The following is a 21,542-nucleotide window of genomic DNA, read 5'->3' as shown; positions in this document are numbered from 1 at the left end:
GAAAGACCCCCCAGACAAGTCTTTACTGGACTTGGCCTTGCAACATCAGGGGTGTAGCGCAGAAGAGTGTCTCACAGCCTTCACACTGCCTCGCCCCTTAGTACCGGTCACAACAGGCGCGCCACCCAGGAAGCGCCCCCCTGTGGCCGAAGTAGAAATGGTAGAGTAGATCTGTGATTACTAAAGTCTTGAGCAGTTCCAAATAGGCCAGGGGGAGGGGGACAGGCATCTGTGGAACGCACAAGTCCTCTGGTGATGGCATAGGGTACTGTGTAGTACTTTCATGATTGTTAACTGAAAGAGAAATTCCCAGCCCACTGTGGTGGTGCTGCCCCGGGGACAGGTGGTCCTGGGCTATCTTAAGAAAGTTAGCTGGACGTAAGCAAATAAGCAGCGTTCTTCCATGGCCTCTGCTTCAGTTCCTACCTTGAATTCCTCTCCTGGCTTCCCTGGATAATGGATCTTAACCTGTGAAAACAAACCTTTTCTTCCAGAAACATAGCATATTGCTGTGCTAGACATGTCCGCGTTTGGTATGTGGGGAGGACTGTGGAAGCGTTTAGAACTTGGACTGGATATGCTCAGACCTTAAAGGGCTATTGTGGGAGCTCTGAAGACGAGAATGTTGAGTTCCTGCGGGAAGTTTGAGAGTCCATCAAAGACTATTCTGGGGCCATTTGTGTGACTTTTTTTTTTTTTTTTTTTTAAAGAATCTGGAAGTGGAGCTGGGCATGGTGGTGCATGCCTTTAATTCCAGCACTTTGGAGGCAGAGGCAGATGGATTTCTGTTGAGTTTGAGGCCAGCCTGGTCAACAAAGTGAGTTCCAGGACAGCCAAGGCTACAATGTCTCCAAAAACAAGGAGGAGGAGGAGGAGGAGGAGGAGGAGGAGGTGGTGAGGGAGGAGAAGGAGAAGCAGCAACTGGAAGCAAAACCTTCTATGATTTACTGAGCAAGGACACTGGTTACCTGGGCTGGAAAATCTGCTGTGATTAATAAGAGCCAGTATCATGGAGGAGAAATCTTCTGGGGAGAACTTCCTCAGGGTCATCACCCAAAGCTGTGGCCCAAGGGAGCCAAGGCTGCACCTCAAGCTGGTAGATAAACTTGGTAATGTATTAGAGTCTTCTCCATGGTACTACCTTTGAAGACATGGAGGGGTCATGGAGAACAGTTGAGGCTCGGCACTGTGTGGCAGGGTCACAGTCGCCTTGTCGAGGCCAGGAATGGCCATGGGGAAGGTGTAGCCTCAGCTGCGGTGGAAACCCCAGTACTGAAGGGGTCATGGTGGTTTCACAGCCTGTGGCAGGGTCAGAGTCCCTGGAGGGAGGCCAGGAAACCACAGGTGAAGACACAGCCTTGGTTTCAGAAGACCCCAGCATATTGTAGATGTCTGGACTGTGTGTGACCACCAAGAGCTGCAGCAGGTGTGGAGTGGAGCTGCCCAGCCTGCGGGACAAGCTGTGTGTGCTGCACTGGCTGAGCCAGAGAGTGGGGCTTCCCAAGCTCTTGGAAGCCTGGAAGCTAATGAATGCCGGGAGCTGGGCTCAGGATTCCAACTACACCGCTGGATGTTGTTTTTGTTTTAATTGTTCCCCTGAGAGCTCAAACCTGACCTATGTGAATGGTCAGATTCTATGCGGCAATCTTTTAGTTATCTAACACATTTAAGTTTGAACATCCCCCAGTGTTTGCCTACTCCATCCCTGGAGGGACGATGGGACAGGAACACGGCTGGACACAGAAGATGGTTCTCCACCAACCACTTCACTGTGGTGCCCCCGCGGTGGAATCTTCACTGGTCCCGCACAGGGCAGAATGAGGCGTGGCAGAGTGAGCCACCCCAGAGAGCGAGTGACTACCAGATGAGCCTCTCTGCCATTCCTCTTCCCATTGTGTACCCACTGCCGCCTCAGGAAGTAGGAAAGATGGACTTCACCTCCCAGGTGTGAGCCAGTGCAAGGGTCTGGACCTGAACCAAGCCAGGGCCCTCCCACAGCACCGCTGGTTCCACCATAGGGAGCTCCAAGGACTCAACACAAAAAGGAGTGGCCACAAGTTCCTTGAGAGAGGACTGGAAAGGGATGTGAAGACATGGCAGGGCCGGCAGTGAGTAGGGAAGAACAGCACACTCCCAGGTGCTCGAGCTTCCAGGCTCTCCCGCATGCAAGTCCACAGGGCAGGTGGAATGCGGTATGTATGCATCTGGTGAGTGCCCACACCAGCACCAGGACTGTGAGCCAAGGTACCACAGCTGCCAGCAGGCACAGTGGCTATGTGGGCACTGCCAGTGAAGCACCTGGGGCTGACTAGAGTCTCTGGAAACTTCTCAGGGCTGGGACTCAGTTTTGGAAGGTCCCTGGACATTGTGATTCTATGAGTTCCCACAGGCACCTTCCAGCTGGCTTGTCAATAGGTAATGCGACTGTTCTCAGACACATGAGGGGACCTCAGTGCACAAGAGTCTCAACGTTATCCGTGCCCATCCCCATGGTAACACTGGGAAGAGAAATGTCATGCCCTTTATTTATTTATTTTTTTACAGAGAGCATGATAAAGCCAATGAGGTCGGCATTCCTTGCTCCCATAATTGACAAAATAATAAAAACAGATTCCAAGACTACTGTGGAAGGCATATTGTGCTCAAGTCTTTAAGGAAAGGTGCCCAGGGTGCCAAGATGCTGAGAGCTGAGGTTTGGGCCCTAGCCAACGCAGCCCGTGCCTTCCTCAAACTGCAGAATGACAAGATACCTGGGCTTTAGAGGCCAGGCGGGGTCTGGACACCACTAGACCGGGGTCCGGCTTTGGGAAGTGCGTCACTGGGGTTCCCAGATTAAGTGCCCCTCCCTGTTGCCTAGGAGAGAGCCGGGGAAGAACTGGCATCTTCACCTGGTAAACAGGAAGTGAGAAGCCACGGATGAGCTCACCCAGCCCTGAGCCACTGATTGAGCACACAGCCGAGAAAGCAAGCACCACAGAGGATGATGAAGCCAGGGCTTTCCTGGAAATGTTCAAGGACCCACAGGCAAATGAACAAACAGAATAAGACTGAAGAACAAACATAATTAACGTCCCCATGGAAATGTGTGTGCATAGAAGACAGAAAAGCATTCAGTTACAAATATTAACTCCATCCAGATTGAAAGGAAGGAAGTAAAAACATGGACAGATCCCGTACATAGGCAGTCCCAAGGAATGACGCGTGCACACAATTACTAACGGGGACAGTCAGCAAAGTGACAGGGTACAAGACCAAATGAAAAAAGCAGGTTTCTTTTTAGACATAGTATCATAGTGTCATAGTATCACAAAGACCAGAAAATAAAAGTAAGAAAGGACAAAAATGGAACTCAACCTCATAGCTTACATAAAATATTAACTGGAAATTATCTAGAACTTAAACACAAGAACTAAGACTGTAATTCTTAGAAGAAAACAGGGAAAATAGTCAGCATTGACTCTTACAGAGATTTCTTGCATTAGAAACTCAAATGCGTTAGCCTAGCCTTTCCACAGTTCTAGTGGGACTGTTAAAGCAAGGCAGCCAGGATGAAAGGCAGGAGGTCTCACCAGCCCCAGAGGGACTAAACACAGGGACTGTTTACCACCTAGTACGTCTAGTCCTCAGTAGATATCAGCATCAGTCACAGAAGCCAAAGGATGGCAATGACATACGTGATGATTAACTGACGTATGTGTGTGTGTGTGTGTGTGTGTGTGTGTGTGTGTGTGTGTAAAAAGTGTGTGCTCAGCCAGGTGGTGGTGGTGCACGCCTGTAATCCTAGCACTCGAGAGGCAGAGGCAGGTGGATCTCTGTGAGTTCGAGGCCAGCCTGGTCTACAAAGGGAGTTCCAGGACAGCCTCCAAGCTGCAAAGAAACCCCGTCTTGGAAAAAAAAAAAAAAAAAAAAAAAAGCGTGTGCTCACCACAGTGCACTATCAGTGTGCAAAGGAATGATGAGCTACTGCATGCAACAACACAAATGACCTGTGGGAACACGACACTAATTGAGACAATCTGTGAAGATCGTGAGACATTACTTCCATGAAGTGCTCAGGATGGTGCTCTCACGGAAACTGAAGGTAGATTAGAGACTGCCAGGGGCAGGAGAAGGGGAAAGACAGGAAGTTGTTTTGTCTTTTGTTTTGTTTTGTTTTGTTTTAATGACGCTGGTGTTGAGACCAAGAGACTCTCCACAAGCATCCACCTCTGAGCTCTACTCTCAGGCCTGGGTATAGAGGAGCTGCTAAATGTTATCTTAGCATATGTTAGTGATACATAATGATGGATTCCATTATGACATTCTCATAATGTATATGATGTGCATTGATCACATTTGCCCACTTCACCCTGCCTCTTATCCCCTTCTGCTCCTGCTGATACCCTTCCTCTTTCAAAATTTCCCCCTTCTACTTTCGTGCGATGTGTGTATGTGTATTTGTGTGTGTGTGTGTGTGTGTATTTGAGTGTGTGTATTTGTGTGTGTATGTGCATTTGTGTGTATGTGTATGTGTGTGTATGTGTATTTGTGTATGTGTATTTGTATGTGTATGTGTGTGTATATGTGTATATGCATTTGTGTGTGTGTGTGTATGTGTGTACGTGTATTTGTGTGTGTGCATTTGTGTGTGTACGTGTATGTGTGTGTATGTGTGTATGTGTATTTGTGTATGTGCATTTGTGTGTGTGTATGTGTGTGTATGTACATTTGTGTGTGTATGTGTGTATGTGCATTTGTGTGTGTATGTGTGTACGTGTGTACGTGTGTGTGTGTGTGTGTGTGTGTGTGTGTGTGTGTGTGTGTGTACACGAGTTCGTTAGTGTTGTGTTCTGGAGCATGGGCATCACCAGTGAAGAACACGTATCTCCCTCCTCTCCCAGCAAACATTAGCTGCCTGTAGACCCTCAGGGAGGGCTGGGCCTCATGAGCCCCTTCCCTTTCCATGACAGGATGTTGATGGGCCCAATCTTGTGCAAGTCACCACAGCTGTGTGAGTTCCAGAGCACAACAGTCATGACATGCCTAGAAGACAGTGCCCCACAGCACGCCACCCCTCTGTCTGGCTTTTATATTCTTTCTGCCCTCTTAGACGATGCCCCTTAAACCTAGAAAGGGGTGACATAAGTGTCACATTCAGCGGTCGCTTATTCTCACCACCTAGACCAGGTATGAGATTGGGCATGCTGCCCACGGTGAAAAGACGCCCCTAGATAGACGTTTTGTTCAGCGGACACAGCATTTCTGTTGAGAATGAAAAGCAAAACAAAACAAAAAAACCCACAGGTTTGGGAACACACAGAGAAAGTTGCACAACTATAGAAAACTAATGTCACTGAGTTTACACTTTTCTTTTTTAATTTTTTTAAATGATTTATTTATTTTTATTTTATATGCATTGGTGTTTTGCCTGCCTCATGTCTGTGGGAGGGTGTCGGATCCCCTGGAACTAGAACTACAGACAGTTGTGTGAGCTGCCATGTGGGTGCTGGGAATTGAACCCAGGTCCTCTGGGAGAGCAGTCAGTGCTCTTAACCACTGAGCCATCTCTCCAGCCCTGAATTTACACTTTTTAATAACAAACTGGGGGTCCAGGAAGATGGCTCAGCAGGTAAAGGGACTTGCCACCAAGCCTGAGGACCTGAGTTAGATCTCTAGAACCCAATGACAGAAGGAGAGAAGTTCTCCAAATTCTCTTCCATGTGTGCATACATGTGTAGAAAAGAATCCCTGCTGGGTGTGGTGGCGCATGCCTTTAATCCCAGCACTCTGGAGGCATGGGCCACTCTGTGAGTTCAAGGCCAGCCTGGGCTACAGAGTGAGTGAGTTCCAGAACAGCCAGGGCTGTTGCACAGAGAAACTCTGTCTCAAGAGAAAAAAAAAAGAAAGGAAGGAAGGGAGGGAGGGAGGGAACAAAGGAGAAGCTGGAGGCCTCTATTAATATCTCTCTACACACAAGAGAATTCATCTTTAAAGAGACACAAAACTTCCCTAGGTGTAAGCATTTATTTTATTTTATGTATACGGGGTTTTGCCTGCATATGTCACATGCATGACTGGTGCCCTCAGAAGCCAGAAGAGGGCATTAGATCCCCTGGAACTGGAGCCACAGATGGTTGTGAGTCACCATGTGGGTTCTGGGAATCAAACTACTGTCCTCTGGAAGATCAGCCAGTGCTCTTAACTGCCATCTCTCCAGCCCTGATATGTGTTTCTTTTTATTTCCTTTTTTTTTTTTCTTTTTTTGGAACTGAGGATCAAACCCAGGGCCTTGCGCTTGCTAGGCAAGCGCTCTACTGCTGAGCTAAATCCCCAACCCCATAAGTGTTTCTTAATCATGCTCAAAGAGTACAGTCCATGCAGCCCATATTCAACAGTGTGGTTAATTAGCATACTTCCTCTTCCAATTATAAAGCATACTCAGAATAACGTGTGTGTGTGTGTGTGTGTGTGTGTGTGTGTGTGTGTGTGTGTGTGTGTGATTTTAGGGACAGAACCCAGGACCTCTCGAATGAGAGACAAGGCAGTGCCATTGTGCTATGCTGCCACCCCTGAACTAATGTTTTCATTGCTGGTTTCATTTTTTTGTTTTGTTTTTTGAGACAGTCTCTCTGTGCAGCCCTGGCTGGCCTGGAATTTGATATATAGAGCAGTCTAGCCTCAAACTCACAGATCCTTCTGCCTCTGCTTCCCAAGCCTGTTTGTTTTCTTTCTTTCTTTTTGGTTTCTCTGTGTAACCTTGGCTATCCTGGAACTCATTCTGTAAACCAGGCTGGCTTCAAACTCACAGAGATGCCCCTGCCTCCACCTCCCTAGTATTGGGATTAAAGGTGTGTGCCACCACATCTGGCTCCCTTTTTTAAACTGGGTCTATTTGCCTGGGTTGCCTAGAACTCACAGAATCCTCCTGCGTCAGCCTCTCAAGGAGAGGGATTATAGGTCTGGGCCACCATAACCAGCTCTAAAACATCATGGTGGAAATTATCAGCCACTTAGAAGTGGATCACATAACGCCCTATTTTCTAAACTTGCAAACTTTTTTCAAAGCAGTTTCCAGAGCCTAGGATACATTTATTAGAGAAAATGAAGATTAGAAATGCACAGACTACTTTTATAGCTCAAAAACCAGACTGCCACATTTAAAATAAGCTCAAGAAAGTTGAGTAAAGTAATTGATGAGGAAGAAAAATGAAATAGAAATCAAATATGCAAACCTAAGGCAGCAGCCCCTCCAACCACAGCTGAGCTCTGAGGTTGGGCAGACATATGGAGTTCCATGATGAGTGAGCCTGTTGCTTCCTTGTTTGGTTCAATCTGGTCATAAACTAGGCATGATGGGTGTGGAGGTTTGAATAAGAATAATCACCCTAGACTCATATGTTTGAATGCTTGGTCTATAGGGAGTGGCATTATTGGGAGGTGTAGCCTTTTTGGAGGAAGTGTGTCACTGTGGGGGCAGGCTTTGAGTTCTCAGATGCTCAATCGAGACCTAGTGCGGCATTCACTTCTGCTACCTGTGGATCAAGATGTAGAACTCTCAGCTACCTCTCCAGCACCATGTCTGCCTGCATGCTCTGTGTTTCCTGACATGACCATAATGGACTAAGCCTCTGAAACTGTAAGCCAGCCCCAATTAAATGTATTCCTTATAAGAGCTGTCACGGTCATGGTGTCTCTTCACAGCCATGGAAACCCTGAGGCAATGGGACAGGCACTGGGAGAGCAATCAAAAATTCAAGGTCATCCTTGGCTACAAGGAGAGTCCAAGGCTAGCCTGGACTACATGAGGAGCATTTCTATCAGAAGGAGAAAGTTCCAGTGCCTGTAAACCTGGGTAAGAATTGGTCTAAAGACATGTGGGTGGGACTTTCACAAACATTGCTAAGAGTGGTTCCTGCAGCACTCCTCTCGGGGAGCTGTGGGCCGCTGTGAGGCTCCGACTGTCAGCGGAATTGTCAGAAGAGTGGTGCAGCCTGAAACTCGGAAAACCGAGAAGACAGTCCCTCCCTCTCTTCATTTGTCACCTAACAGCCTTCCTTCCACAGTCTGAAGAAAGTCAGAGGGAAAGAAGGAAAAGATAAAATAACTTGAAGACGAAACACTGAATGTTGACACAAAAGAGTAAGGTTTCATTGGCCCTGCCTCAAAGTGACAAGAAACTCAGCGACAAAAGACCCTGGGTCCAGGAGGAAAAATCACCGGAAGAGCCCAGCCTAAAGTGGCAGATGAACCTATAAATAAATTCCCAACTAGTACCACTGCTAAAGAAAATGGCAAGATGTAGACGTATGCTGTAGCAGGAATCTTAACAGGTCTTATTAATAAAATCAAACCTGAAGCCAGTTATTGGGGTGAATGCTGGAAGATCAGAGAGACAGAACAAGCCACAGCTACCTCACCTTGACAATTCCTCAGCTGATCCTGTTTCCTGAGACTGGAAGCTTCTGTGTCCTCATCTGAATGGGTCTCAGCTGAACTGCTGCTCAAAAGCCTAAAAGCTTAACCAGCCAAATGCTTAACCAGCCAAATGCTTCTACTTTCTGGTTTTCATGTCTTATATATCTTTCTGCTTTCTGTCATCACTCCCTGGGATTAAAGGCTCACTTCTTGGGATTAAAGGCAGGTGTCACCAAGCCTTGCTATTTCCAATGTGGCCTTGAACTCACAGAGATCCAGACGGGTATTTCTGCCTCTGGAATGCTAGGATTAAAGGTGTGAGTGCCACCATTTTCTAGCCTCTGTATCTAGTGGCTGTTCTGTTCTCTGACCCCAGATAAGCTTATTAAGGTGCACAATATTTGGGGGAACACAATACCACCACAGTATGCCACAAGAAGGGGGTCTCCAAACAAGAGTCTTTGCCCCAACATACCTGTGGTGAGAAGAGAATGACCCTGACAAGGACAGAGACCTAAGGAGTGGCAGAGCCTGGATCTCAGGTGAAAGCCCAGAGAGCAAGTCAGAAATGGAACTGGAGGAGAAAAGGAAACTGCACTGGAGAAGAAACAACAACATTGTAAACGCCAAGGAAGCCTGAAGCCAGGTTCCCCACTAATGTCAAGAAATCTGCAACAGAAGTTCCCAGCATTCCCAGAGAAGTGGAAAGAAACAAAAATACTCCCTCACTGTGTCCAGTCAACCTCAAGTCGGAACCTCAAATGAAAGAACACATCAAAATGACCGGGAAAGCCCAAAGGCTGATGCTTGTAATCCTAACACTGAGGAGGCTGAGCAGGACTGTCACTGAGGAGAGGTAGCCTGAGTACATGCTGACTTCCAGTCCAGCCACACAGACACACTGTGTGTGTCAACAACAAAGCTGCCTGAAGAACTTTCAAAGACTATCTGGCTTGGAACTAGGATGTATCTCTAGGTGGAGCACTAAGCTGAGTTTAAATACTAATACTGAAAAACAACAACAAAACCACGGTGGAGGTGCACACGTGTAATCCCAGCACTCGGGAGACTGATGGAGACTGAGTTGGGGATGGCCTGGGTCACACAGCAAGATCCCATCTCAAAATCAAAAGAAAAACTTGGACTCAGGGCTGGGTTGTAGCTCAGTAAAGCGCTCACCTAGTCTGCTCTAAACTCTCTATTTGCACCCCAGGGTCACAAAAACAAAGGCCGACTCAGTAACTTTTTCTGAGAGTGAGGTTTAAAACCTCTGTGTGTAATTTTGACATAGGTTCCTGTTCATTAAAAAAATAGTGATTTAAAGTAAAAATCTGTTTTTAATTACACAAAATAATCCAAACAAGTGAGGAAGCCAGAGCGGACAGAAACGACAGGGTGAGAAATGGAGAGGAGTCAGGATTTACCCTGAGACGCTGTCAAACCATGGGACTCTCTATCCAGAAAATTGAACAAACAACCTAAAGAAAAACTAGGTCACAAAATAAAACAAATCAAACCCATTAAGGAGATGCCTGCCTGCCCCGAACCTCCCAGCTAACAGCTATGGTGAGTTATAATAGACAAAGACAGGTGTCAATCATGACAGCAACTCCACACCACAGCTGGGGTAGATCCAACAAAATGTCATATATATATACTGGAAACTGCATGAATAAATAAGGTAAATAGATTGTGCTCCTTGATGGGAGGATTAAATATGATACAAATGTCAACCTTTCCAGTTTCATCAAATTCAGCATCAACTACCACCAAATAGAAATTTCCCTGTGTAACCGACAGGCTGGATACGTGGAAGTGAAGTCATACAAGAACAGTAAAGGCAGACATCAAAAAGAAGAGCAGTGAGGTGAGGGTTCCATGACACACAAAATATATAACAAACCATATCACAGCAGAGGCACAAAAGACCTAAGAGCCAGAGGACAGAGAGAGGGCCTAGCAAGTGCCACCTTCGGGGTATGACAGCCATTGAAATCGTGAGCTCAGAGCAGCCGCCTGGGCCTCGGCAAGGCTGGCGCTGTCAGCAGTCAGGTGCAGATGGGGAGACAGTGGGGCCCTAGTCTTCCCTGTTGAATAGATTTCATGGGGCGGGGTCAGTATCTTCTGCTGCGTACCCACTGAGAGCTCACTGGTCTCCAGTGGATAATCTCAAACCCATGTTCACACCGAGGGCTCTGGTCACACTCAGTGGGTAACAAAGTAAAAGGTAAGAATATGAGAAAGGGGTTTGTAGAGAGGAGCAGGAGAGGTTGACGGGGCGGGATAAAGATAAAAGGGGACTGAGGATAATCGGAATACATTATATAAATGTATGGAACTGCCAAAGAAGAAATTTAATTAGTAATATAATAATAAACTACTATAATTGAAACATTATGGAAAAATATAAAATATATATTCATTTGGAAGAGAACAGTGTCCTGAAACTGGCTACTACATTGAGGAGCTTCTAAAAAGCGGCCAGGGGTGATGGCACACACTTTTAATTCCAGCACAGCACTCTGGAGGCAGAGGCAGGTAGCTCTCGTGAGTGTTTGAGGCCAGCCTGATATACAATGGGAATTATAAGCTAGCTAGGGCTGCATAGTGAGACCCTGTCTCAAAACAAATAAACAAAATGGCTCATTTTAAAAACTGGGAGCCACAGCTCCGTTGGTAGAGTATTTGCTTTGCATGCATGAGACCTGAGTTCAATCTTCAGCACTGGGGCGGGGAGGGGGGGGGTACTGCATTGACTGACTACATTTATAATATCATAGGGTAATAGCTACCTCACAGCACTAAACAAAGACAATGTGTTTATCCAAACCACGGCAATTTGGGGCTGGAGAGATGTCTCAGCAGTTAAGAACACTGGCTGCTATTCCAGAGGACACTGGTTCAATTCCCAGCATCCACATGGCAGCTCACAACTGTCTGTAACTCTAGTTTCAGGAGATCTGGCAACCTCTTCTGGCTACTACAGATATCAGGTATGTAGGCAATACACAGACACACGTGCAGGCAAAACACCTATACTTATCAAATAAATAAATTAGTCTACAGTTCTTTGTAAGGAGCATTGTTAGCCCAACTAGCTTAACTCTGTGTGTGTGTGTGTGTGTGTGTGTGTGTGTGTGTGTGTGTATACACTTAAATGTATTATGGATTAGTCTACATAGATATATAAAATAGTATGATTCCTTGTGGCGTTGTCAGACACCTTGGTGTTTCTTGTTTGTTCCTCCCCTCTCCTTCTGTATTGACCTTCCTCCCTCCCCTCCAGTTGGAGTTCCCTCCCCATTTTTCCATTTCCACTTCATAAGGTCTCTGTACTGCTAGTCCCCTCTCAGGTCCAACTCCTCCCAGCTCCCCCAGACCCCCACCTCAACCCCCCCAATGGTCCTTTTATATTTTCCTGGTTTCTGTGGTTACTCCATGTATACTCACATCTGAGGATCCAGAGCTAGAGACTCTAGGCAAGCAAGAACATTCGACAGTGCATGAGGCCCTCCCACAACAGTGCATGAGGCCCCTCCCACAACAGTGCATGAGGCCCCTCCCACAACAGTGCATGAGGCCCCTCCCACCAACAGTGAATGAGGCCCCTCCCACCAACAGTGAATGAGGTCCCTTCCCCAAGGTCTTACCAACATTGGTTATCAGTTGTTCTGTTAATCTTTGCCACTCTAACTGGGATGAGATGAAATCTCAAAATTGTTTTAATTTATATTTCCCTAATTGCAAAGAATGATGAACACTTTTTGAGGTCTTACTTAACCATTTTATTTAATCTCTTTAGATTCCCCATTTTTTTAATTGGGCCATTTGTCTCCTTGCCCCCCACCCACCCACCTTTTAGTTCTTTGTATATTCCAGATCTTTTTTTTTTGTTAAGATCTATTTATTTATTATGTATACAGTATTCTGCCTGCATGTGTCCCTGCAGGCCAGAAGAGGGCGCCAGACTCCATTACAGATGGTTGTGAGCCACCATGTGATTGCTGGGAATTGAACTCAGGACCTCTGGAAGAGCAGTCGGTGCTCTTAACCTCTGAGCCGTCTCTCCAGCCCACATTCCAGATCTTGATCCTCTACCAGATGGATAACTGTCAAAGATTCTCTCCTGTTCTGTGGGTTTCCCCTCAAATGACTATTTCTTTGGCTGTACAGAAAGAAGCTTTTGAGTTTTACAAAATCCTAGTTGTCAATTGTTGACCTTAATTCCCTGGCAAATAAAGTCCTGTTCTGAAAATCCCAGTACCAGGCATGAGAAACCTTTCAAATGGCTGGCTGGTCAGGGTAGTCCAAGCAGCTCCCAAAACAACCTAGACCTCCAAGGTAGCCCTTGGTTGCCTCTCAGGGGTTGGGGGCTGGGGTATTGCTGAAGATACCAAAACTAATACCCAGGATTCAGATGATTCAAGCTGGATCTAACCTGAAAGTCTCTTTCCCGTGGTCTAGCTTCAATGGTTCCAGAGCGATAAACAGTTCTATCCAGCTGCAGTATCTTACAAGCCAGGACACTGACCGGCATGGCAAAATCTCCGTAAAGTCCTGTAAGCGGTGCTCACATGTAAGTGGTAACCAATAGCTGTCTAACTGGACTTAAGGGTCACTCAACAGGAGGGAAATCACGCCTGGACTGTTTTAATTTGTATTTCCCTAATTGCAAAGAATGATGGACACTTTTTGAGGTACTTTTTAACCATTTTTATTTATTCTGTTTAGAACTCTCTAGCGCCTTTAGAGTCCCTAGCTTCCCGGGCCAGTGTGGTCATGGCCTTAGAGAAGCACCTGCTACCGTCACTTTGCTAGGTCAGCCAAGTGTAAGGATATAGCTCCCTACTACATCCTAAGTGTAAGGATGTATTCCTTACTGCATCCTAAATCTTATACTTACGCCCACAGGTAATTGGAGCTACCGCCCCTCATAAAGAAGTCTGTCTTTACAGCAAACAGAGACCATCACAGAAAACAACAACTGGATACAATACAGAGATCCATGGGTCATGGGGAGCTCAGTCCTAATGGGCTCGTCTCCGTACCACAGCTCCTGCATCTATGGCTCAGGGAACACTGTGGAAGAGGGGGCTGGAAGACTGTAAAAGCCAGAGTACCAGGGAGTACTCCTCCCTAGAAATGGCTGCACAGTAAGACTGGAAGAGAACGTTTCTCACAGGGTCCCAGTCCTATCCGAGGAGAGTGAGCCTTCCCAGGGACGAGCGCTCTCGGGGGTTGTTCAGTACACAGTGGTCAGCCCCGAAACCACATCCACACTAGCAACAAAAATGTACTCAGCATGTTGTATCTACATATTTGCACATATAGACATATATGAGTGTAGCAGTAATAATCAAGAAAAAGAGGCTATGAAATGAGTGACTATCAATGAGAGTGGAAGGAACATGGATAGAGTTGAAGGGAGGGAAGGGAGAGGTAAAGTAAGGTAATTTTATTTCAGTTAAAAGCATATTTTTTTAAAAAATCAACGAAAATTTTATAAAACTATGGCAAGCCAGGCATGGTGGCTAATTCCAGCACTTGAGGGGCAGAGACAGGTAAACCTGTGAGTTTGAGGCTAGCCTGGTCCAGTGAGTTCCAGGGCTATGTAGACACTGTCTAAAAAAAAACCTATGGCAAACCTAAGGCAAGCTAAAACTGCAAATTTAAATAAAAGATTTTTTTGTATGTGAAGAGAACATAAAAATATATATTGAAGTAGAAATCAACACTGTGAGAAAGCATAATGGAATTTTAACCATGGTGCTGGAAGAACTCAGTTGTCTCTGCAGAAGAATGGAGCTCCACCTGTACCTCTCAGCCTGCACGAAAACCAGTTCAAAATGATCAGACCATTAAGACCTGATGACTGGAAACTGCTAGCACACCATGTCAGTGCAATGCTTCGAGAGAGAAGTGTAGGCAAGGCCTTTTTGAAAGACTCAATAATGCAAGAAGTAATCCCCAAATAGACAAATGAGATTACATGAAATTTAAGTCTTCTGCACAGCAAAAAACAAAACAAAACAAAACAAAACAAAAAACAAACAAAAAAAAAACACCAAAATGATTATAGAATGAGAAAATGATCTATCTTTATCAACTATATATCAGAGATGGGATTTATATTTAGAATATATGAAGAACTGCAAAAATTAAGTATCCCCAAAATCATTTAATCAATAAATGGTGTCTTAGTTTGGGTTTTTATTGCTGTTGAGAGACGCCATGGCAACTCTTATAAGGAAAACATTTAATTAAGGTGGGTGCTTACAGTTTCAGAGGTTCAGTCCATTATCATCGTGGTGGGGAGCATGTCTGTGTGCAGGCAGACATGGTAAGGGAGGAGAAGCTGAGAGTCCTACATCTTGCAGGCAACAGGAAGTCAACTGCAACAGTAGGCGGTATCCTGAGCATAGGAAACCTCAAAGCCCACCCCCACAGTGACACATCTCCTCTAACAAGGCCATATCTACTCCAACAAAGCCACACCTCCTAATAGTACCACTCCCCGTGAGATTATGGGGGCCAATTACATTCAAACTACCACAAATGGCCTAGTAAAGTGGATACACAACTCTCAAAATTAGTACAAATTACACACACTTGGAACTGTGTTCAATGTTATTAGACATCAGGAAAATGCAAATTAAAACTGCTTTAATATTTCATCTCACACCACTCAAAATGACTATCATCAAGAAAATAAATAGCAACAAATGCCAGGGAGGTATGGAGAAAAAGGAATCTATTCACTACTGGTGGAGATATAAATGTCTTAGTTTGGTTTTCTGTTGTTGGGAAAAAAATACTCTAAAAAACAGCTTCAGGAAGGAGGGGGCTGTTTTAGCTCACCTACAGAAAAGCCATACCAGGGAAGTCAAGGCTGGGGTCACATTACAGCTGAGGTCAGAAGACAGCAAGGACTACACACAGCTGCCCAATCCCCGTCCTCCACTTAAGCAGCCCGGAATTCCCTGCCCAGGGAATGGTCCTGCCCTTGATTGAGATGGCTCGGTAGCTGAGATTCATCTCTGAGATCCAAGGGGAGAACTGACTCCAGCATGTTGTCTTCTGGCTCCCACATGAACTTCATGGCACCCAAAAAACCCCCAACACACACACACACACACACACACACACACACACACACAATTTTTAAAATTTACATGGGTTTTCCTCCATCAATGAATCAAGTTAATCCCCACAGGCATGCCCAGAAGCCCATCTCCCAGGTCATTCTAGATCCATCAAGCAGACAACACCAACTGTCACACGCATCCACTATAGAAATCTGTGTGGATATGCCTCAGAAAAACTAAAAATAGAACGAATGGCATGCAATGAGCCACACCAGTCCTGTGTGTACACCTGTAGAACATCAGTCAACATACTACCAAATCAGTTTCATAGCCATGTTTACTGCTGTACTGTTCATAATAACTAAGAAATGGAACAGGGTAGATATCCAGCCACAGGTGAGCAGGGAAATATCACACACACACACACACACACACACACACACACACACACACACACACAGAGGGAATTTTATTCAGCTGTGTAGTGAAATTTAAAAGGAGACCAAAAGAGCTTTGGAACAGGAGAAAGGAAAAGAGAACAGTAGAACAGAGTGTGACATCACACATCACAGTGTATGGGACTGCTTGGGGAAAGGGAGGGGACAGCAAGAGGTGGGCAGATGGGACAGGGAGAGTGACTGGGTAAAGGGGTGGTAGGGTAAAGTACAGTGGGGCTGGAGAGTGGCTCAGCAGTTAAGAGCATGGGCTGTCTCCAGAGGACCTGGGTTCAAGTTCCAGCACTCACATGGCAGCTCACAATCATCTGCAACTCTGGTCCCAGGGGATCTGATGCCCCGTTCTGGCCTCTGCAGGCACCAGTCACACACGTGGTACACAGACATACATGCAGGCAAAACACCTATAAACCCAAAATTTAAAAACTACAAAGTATTGCTGGGCGGTGGTGACACATGCCTTTAATGCCACACTCAGGAGGCAGAGCCAGGTGGATCTCTGTGAGTTTGAGGCTAACCTGGGCTACCAAGTGAGTTCCAGGAAAGGTGCAAAGCTACATAGAGAAACCCTGTCTCGGGGGGGAAAAAAAAACTAAAAAGTATAGTGGTATGTGTATGAAAATACCATAATGAAACTCATTACTCTGCATGCTAACTTCAGATTTTAACTTTAAAAAAGATGAGGTACTGGAAGACCACACAGGCACCTAAGAAAGGCAAAGCACATCCTAACACATTGGGGGGAGGGATAATCAACAGCTCAGTAGAGAGACCAGGCAACCCAGAATTCCAAACACCAGAGCCATTAACACACAGGCAACAAAACATACAAAACACATGTCCACTTGCCATTTGGTCCACACTGAGGAGAGTATGGTCAGAACCGTATTTCTGGAGGACAGTTGAACACAGCTACTAAAATCCAAATGTGCAAACCCTAAACCAAAAGTTCCCACCTCTGACACAAGGATGTAGTCACAATATGAATGTATAAAATAAAATAACCCCTATGCCTGTTAACATGGGAAAGCGCAAATAAAATGATCAGTGTTCATCTCCTTAGGAATGCAGTTGCCCTGTATATGCTAAGATAGAAGGTTCTTCACAGATTATAGTAAGCAGAAAGGGCAAACTGCAGAAGCATGGATATGGCACCACTTGTGTTAAATCACACAAGATGCCCAAGTTATGCGAAAGCAAATTAAAAAAAAAAAAAAAAAAAAAGACTGTCAAGAAGGAGGTACACTCTCATGCTTGGCCAAGTGGCCATGCAGCAGGATCTCTGAAGTTGAATCCTCCCTTTAATTAATGGAGTATGTTCATGTATTAGTGACGCAATTTGTACATATCCAGATGAAAGCAGAAAGGGTCAGATCTGGTTTGGAGCAAAGAATAGATGTCTACTTAAAAGTTTGGGGCGTGGATGAAGCCCTGAGTGAACGTGTGTTGTTAACATGAACACAGCCATGTCCGACTCTAATGCCTCAGACCCATGGGAATAGGTCTTCCCCAGGCCCAGTTCAGGGGAATGGCAAGGCCTTCCCCAGGCCCAGTTCAGGGGAATGGCAAGGCCTTCCCCAGGTCCAAGCACAGATGCTGGTAGTGTGAAAGTATGAATCGTAATGTCTTTCTTCAAGATGGCCACAGCCTGAGACTGTTCCTCTACCAAGATTAGCTCCCCCACCACCTCTAAATTGTGATCCTCATTATAGATGGTTGTGAGCAACCATGTGGTTGCTGGGAATCAAACTCAGGACCTCTGGAAGAGCAATCAGTGCTCTTAACCTCTGAGCCATCTCTCCAGCCCCAAATTGTGATCCTAATTAGTCTCATCAATAAAAACCAGAGTCAGATATCAGGGAAAAGCTGAAAGATCAGAAGCAGAGCAGCAGCCACTAGAGACTTGTTATCTCTGTGAATCCTCTGACCAAAAAGGGCCGAGCCCTGCCTCTGCCTCACTTTATCACTTCCTCTCTCCACCCAGCCTTGTCACTTCCCATCTTCTGTCTGCACAGACCTCCAGACTTCTATGGTTAACTAGTGGCTAGCTCCACTCTCTGATCTCCAGGCAAGCTTTTTTGTCAGAACACAATGAGGGTGCCTCCTCATCCCATTGTATAATGATGTACTAAGCGTGCAGTGCAGGCTTGCAGGCTGATGGTGTGTTTCCATCTGAGCACACGGCCCACTGATCCTAGCTTTATGTCACCTGTACCTCTCATTTCTTCATTCCCTATCACCTCAGTCATGTCAAGTCCAAAGCCAAGCAGGTTATTACATCAAAGCACCTCCCGGGCCTTGGCGATGCTTAACATGAAGTCAGGAGCTGTGTTCCCAGATCATAAAATCTCCACAACACATGTGAATGGGAAGTATTATACCTGCTCTCGATAGCTACTTTGTCCTGGGCATTAAGAATTGGTCACTTTGTCTTTCTCCAAAGACATGTTCCTTAACATCAGTGTGTGTGTGTGTGTGTGTGTGTGTGTGTGTGTGTGTGTGTGTGTGTGTGTGGGAGAGAGAGAGAGAGAGAGAGAGAGAGAGAGAGAGAGAGAGAGAGAGAACTCCATTTTAAATCTTTGCTTAATGCTTTTTTGTGTCTGAATGTGTGTGTGATTTATTGTGTTTTGAGGCAGGGTCTCACTGTGTAGCCCAGCTGGTCATGAACTCAATGATCCTTTTGTGTCAGCTACCACACACCCAGCCTGACATTTACTTCCTAACTCTAAGGTGTCCAGGTCTTCTGTGCACAGGAGCGTGGAGCAGGCTTGTGAGGAGCCTGAGCTGCAGTCTCCTGACTCTTCCTGACCCCTCAGGAGGACCAGATGCTGTGCTTTTCTATCTCCTGGGATCAGGAAGGGTCAGCAGAGCATTCCCAAGACATCTTAGTAGCCTTGCTTCTTCGACGTCCTTCTGTGGTTTGCTGAGGGAAATGCTGAGGTCCTTAGGTCAAGGAAGGGCAAGTCCATCAAGTGACATCCCTTCAGGACTGTACCCTGTGAAGATCCACATGTTCTTTCCTGAAACAGGAGTGTGAAATGTTCAGTCAGACCCAATGCCCCATGCCTAGGGAAGCAAGAGGAGAAGACTTCCTGTCACTCCACTGTGTGACAAAGATAGTTCCACCCAATTTCACAGAAGCTAAACTAAGTTGGTTCCCCGGGGACAGAGAGTCAAGAATAGCAGAAGCAGGGTTTGAACTTAAGACCTGTGGTTCTCAGTCTAGTGCTCATTCTTCTACCCGTGATATGAGCAAAGTGTTTGACAACCCTATGACGTCCTGAGGGCCCAACATGCTTCCTCCTGTTTGCAGAGTCAGCAAGTGGTGCTCCTGGGGCCATGGGATAAACGCCAAGCTGTGCTACAGGGACTGCTTGGTGCTGTTGCAGCCCCCTCCTGCTGATGATCTTCTACCAGACCTTCCCCGACTCCAGCTGAGGCCACCCCACCTTCTTGATGTATTCAGGGTCTCTGAGAGACCCCAGAGCCACAGCTCTGTGATATCCCCAGAGACAGCAACTGAGTGATGCTTACTCTCCCTGCCTGTGGGCTTGAGGGCCTAGGCGCCATGTCTGGGTCGAGGATGGGCCCTGTCCTGCCTGAGTGTCCTGATTTGGTGTCTAGGGGAAGGCTGAAGTTCATTCACTAAAGCAGGTGGGGAAGTCCTCAGTCCCATGGGTCCAGGAAGCACTGTGAAGAAAGCCTGTGGCCTTGAGAAGCAGATTCTGTCTCCTTCATTCGAGCAGCTGGCCTACCTTCTGGGAGCCCTGAACCATGGAGGAGAAAACAAGAATATGGGGAACAGGTCCTGTCACCAACAGTGAACCCACTCTATCCCTAAGCAAGCTCATAGCGGGCCAGAGGCAGGCTTTCCAGAGTGGCTGCTGGGGGACAAAGCCAGCCCACCAGAGACACTGTGGTCACACCTCCCTCTCCTTTGGTCACCTCTCCTGTAGGTACCTGCCCTCCTGACCAGTCTCACGTCTCTTCCAGCTGTTTCCCCAAGCAGTCTGTGTCCCTTTGCCCAACCTCTCAGAGCTGTGATTTCTGTGAAACCCCAGACCACTCTGGTTCTCACCATGCTGGAGTGGATGGTTGCTCACCGGCTCCCTGATCTGTGTCTACGCCTACATAATGGAGTGGTTTTTAATCCAAGAATGGCCTGCTGTGGACTGAACACTTGGCTCTGGGTTCCTCTGGCAGCCCCTCCCCATTGGAATCTACATTGTACCCATGACAGACGATGATGATAAGGTTGCTTTGGTCAAGGAGACACAAGTAGAGACGGCCTCTTCCCCCTCTGAGCAGAATGTAGAGACAGTGTGGTTACCGGCTGTTCTCCTGCCTTTCCCACACGCCCTGCTGGCCCCAGGTGTGGCCTGCATCTTTCCCCTGAGTCTCTGATACTGCAGACTTGTGCAGAGCTGAGACTGTCGCTACAGGAAACAGTGGGTGCGGCAGGTCATTGGTTCCCTCAGCATGCCTTGGCTGAACTGTGTAAGTACAAGGCTCATGGCAGGATGAGAAGTGTGCTGTGCTCCCATAAAAGCAACTAGAAAGAACAAACCCTAAGGTGCGGAGGCCGGGGGATAAGACCTTTGGGAGTGTGAGGGAAAAGGCAGTGATCTGAGAATGATGTAGTGGAGGGTGGCCAGGAAAGGTTGCTGGGATGTCAGGTGGGGTGGCTCAGACCCTACCAACTCCATCACCCTCTAGCAGGAGGAAGTTAGCCAGCACATCTGGAAACCTATAGAGACTAACTGCTGGAGGTGACCTTCTTGGCTGTTTCAGCAAGTCCAGTTGTCTCCTCCTCTGGGGCCGTTCCATATGGATGAGATGTTCGGCTGCTTCTTTGGGAAGGTAGAAGCTGCGGGTTCTATTTGGATGTGGAGTGGGTGCCATGCCCGATATCCAGTCAGAGCCTGAGGCTGGGCACAATGATCAGGGATGGGTGTAACAGGTGAGGGCACGGCAGAGCCACTTAGAAAAGATTTGTGTGCCCTGCCTCAGGCTCTGTCACAGGAGTCCAAGCAATAGGGCAGGTGGAGAGAGCCAGGCTGTGCTTGGTGCTTTGTGGAAGGGCTAGCTGACCTATGCTCTTGATCTGGAGGAGAGAGTGGACCTCTCACGCAGGGACCATCAGGGCTGGGTCAGCAGCAGAAGCCTGCATTCTGTTTAGCATTGAAAACAGAGGACTCCAAGAAGGGACGCTTCTCTTGAAGACATGGGGTAACCCCATGGGAGACATTTATCTCAGCAGATGTGAAGCCCAGCCACAGAGAGCTGAACGGAAGGAAGTCAGACTAGCTCCTTGTTAATTTCATGGTTGACTTAACCCTGCGATTGTGCACTCAGAGGCCCTTCTTTTTTTTCTTTCTTTTTTTCTTTTTTCTTTTCTTTTCTTTTTTTTTTTTTTTTTTTTTTTTTTTTTTTTTGGCCCTTCTTTCCTCAGCCAGCCCTCTATCTTTATTCCAAAAGGTTCAACCTCTTACCAGTACGTTCAAAGATTCACAGGCCCTCTCCTTTATGAGAACATGTTTATTTTTGTTGTCATGGGAGACACACTATAGAGGAGGAGAAAATAATGACAAAGCAGCAGCCACTGGGG

General features: G+C 46.6%; 1 long non-coding RNA gene across 1 annotated transcript in view; it reads right to left on the bottom strand.

Moving 5' to 3' along the window:
• The window catches only part of LOC118579576, a 103,081-nt gene that overhangs the window by 13,606 nt on the left and 67,933 nt on the right, over nucleotides 1-21,542 (bottom strand). The window lies entirely within an intron of this gene.

Source organism: Onychomys torridus, chromosome 3, assembly GCF_903995425.1.
Source record: "Onychomys torridus chromosome 3, mOncTor1.1, whole genome shotgun sequence".
NCBI lineage: Eukaryota > Metazoa > Chordata > Mammalia > Rodentia > Cricetidae > Onychomys > Onychomys torridus.
The sequence above is the reverse complement of the archived record's forward strand: the minus strand, read 5'-3'. Positions and strand labels throughout refer to the sequence as shown.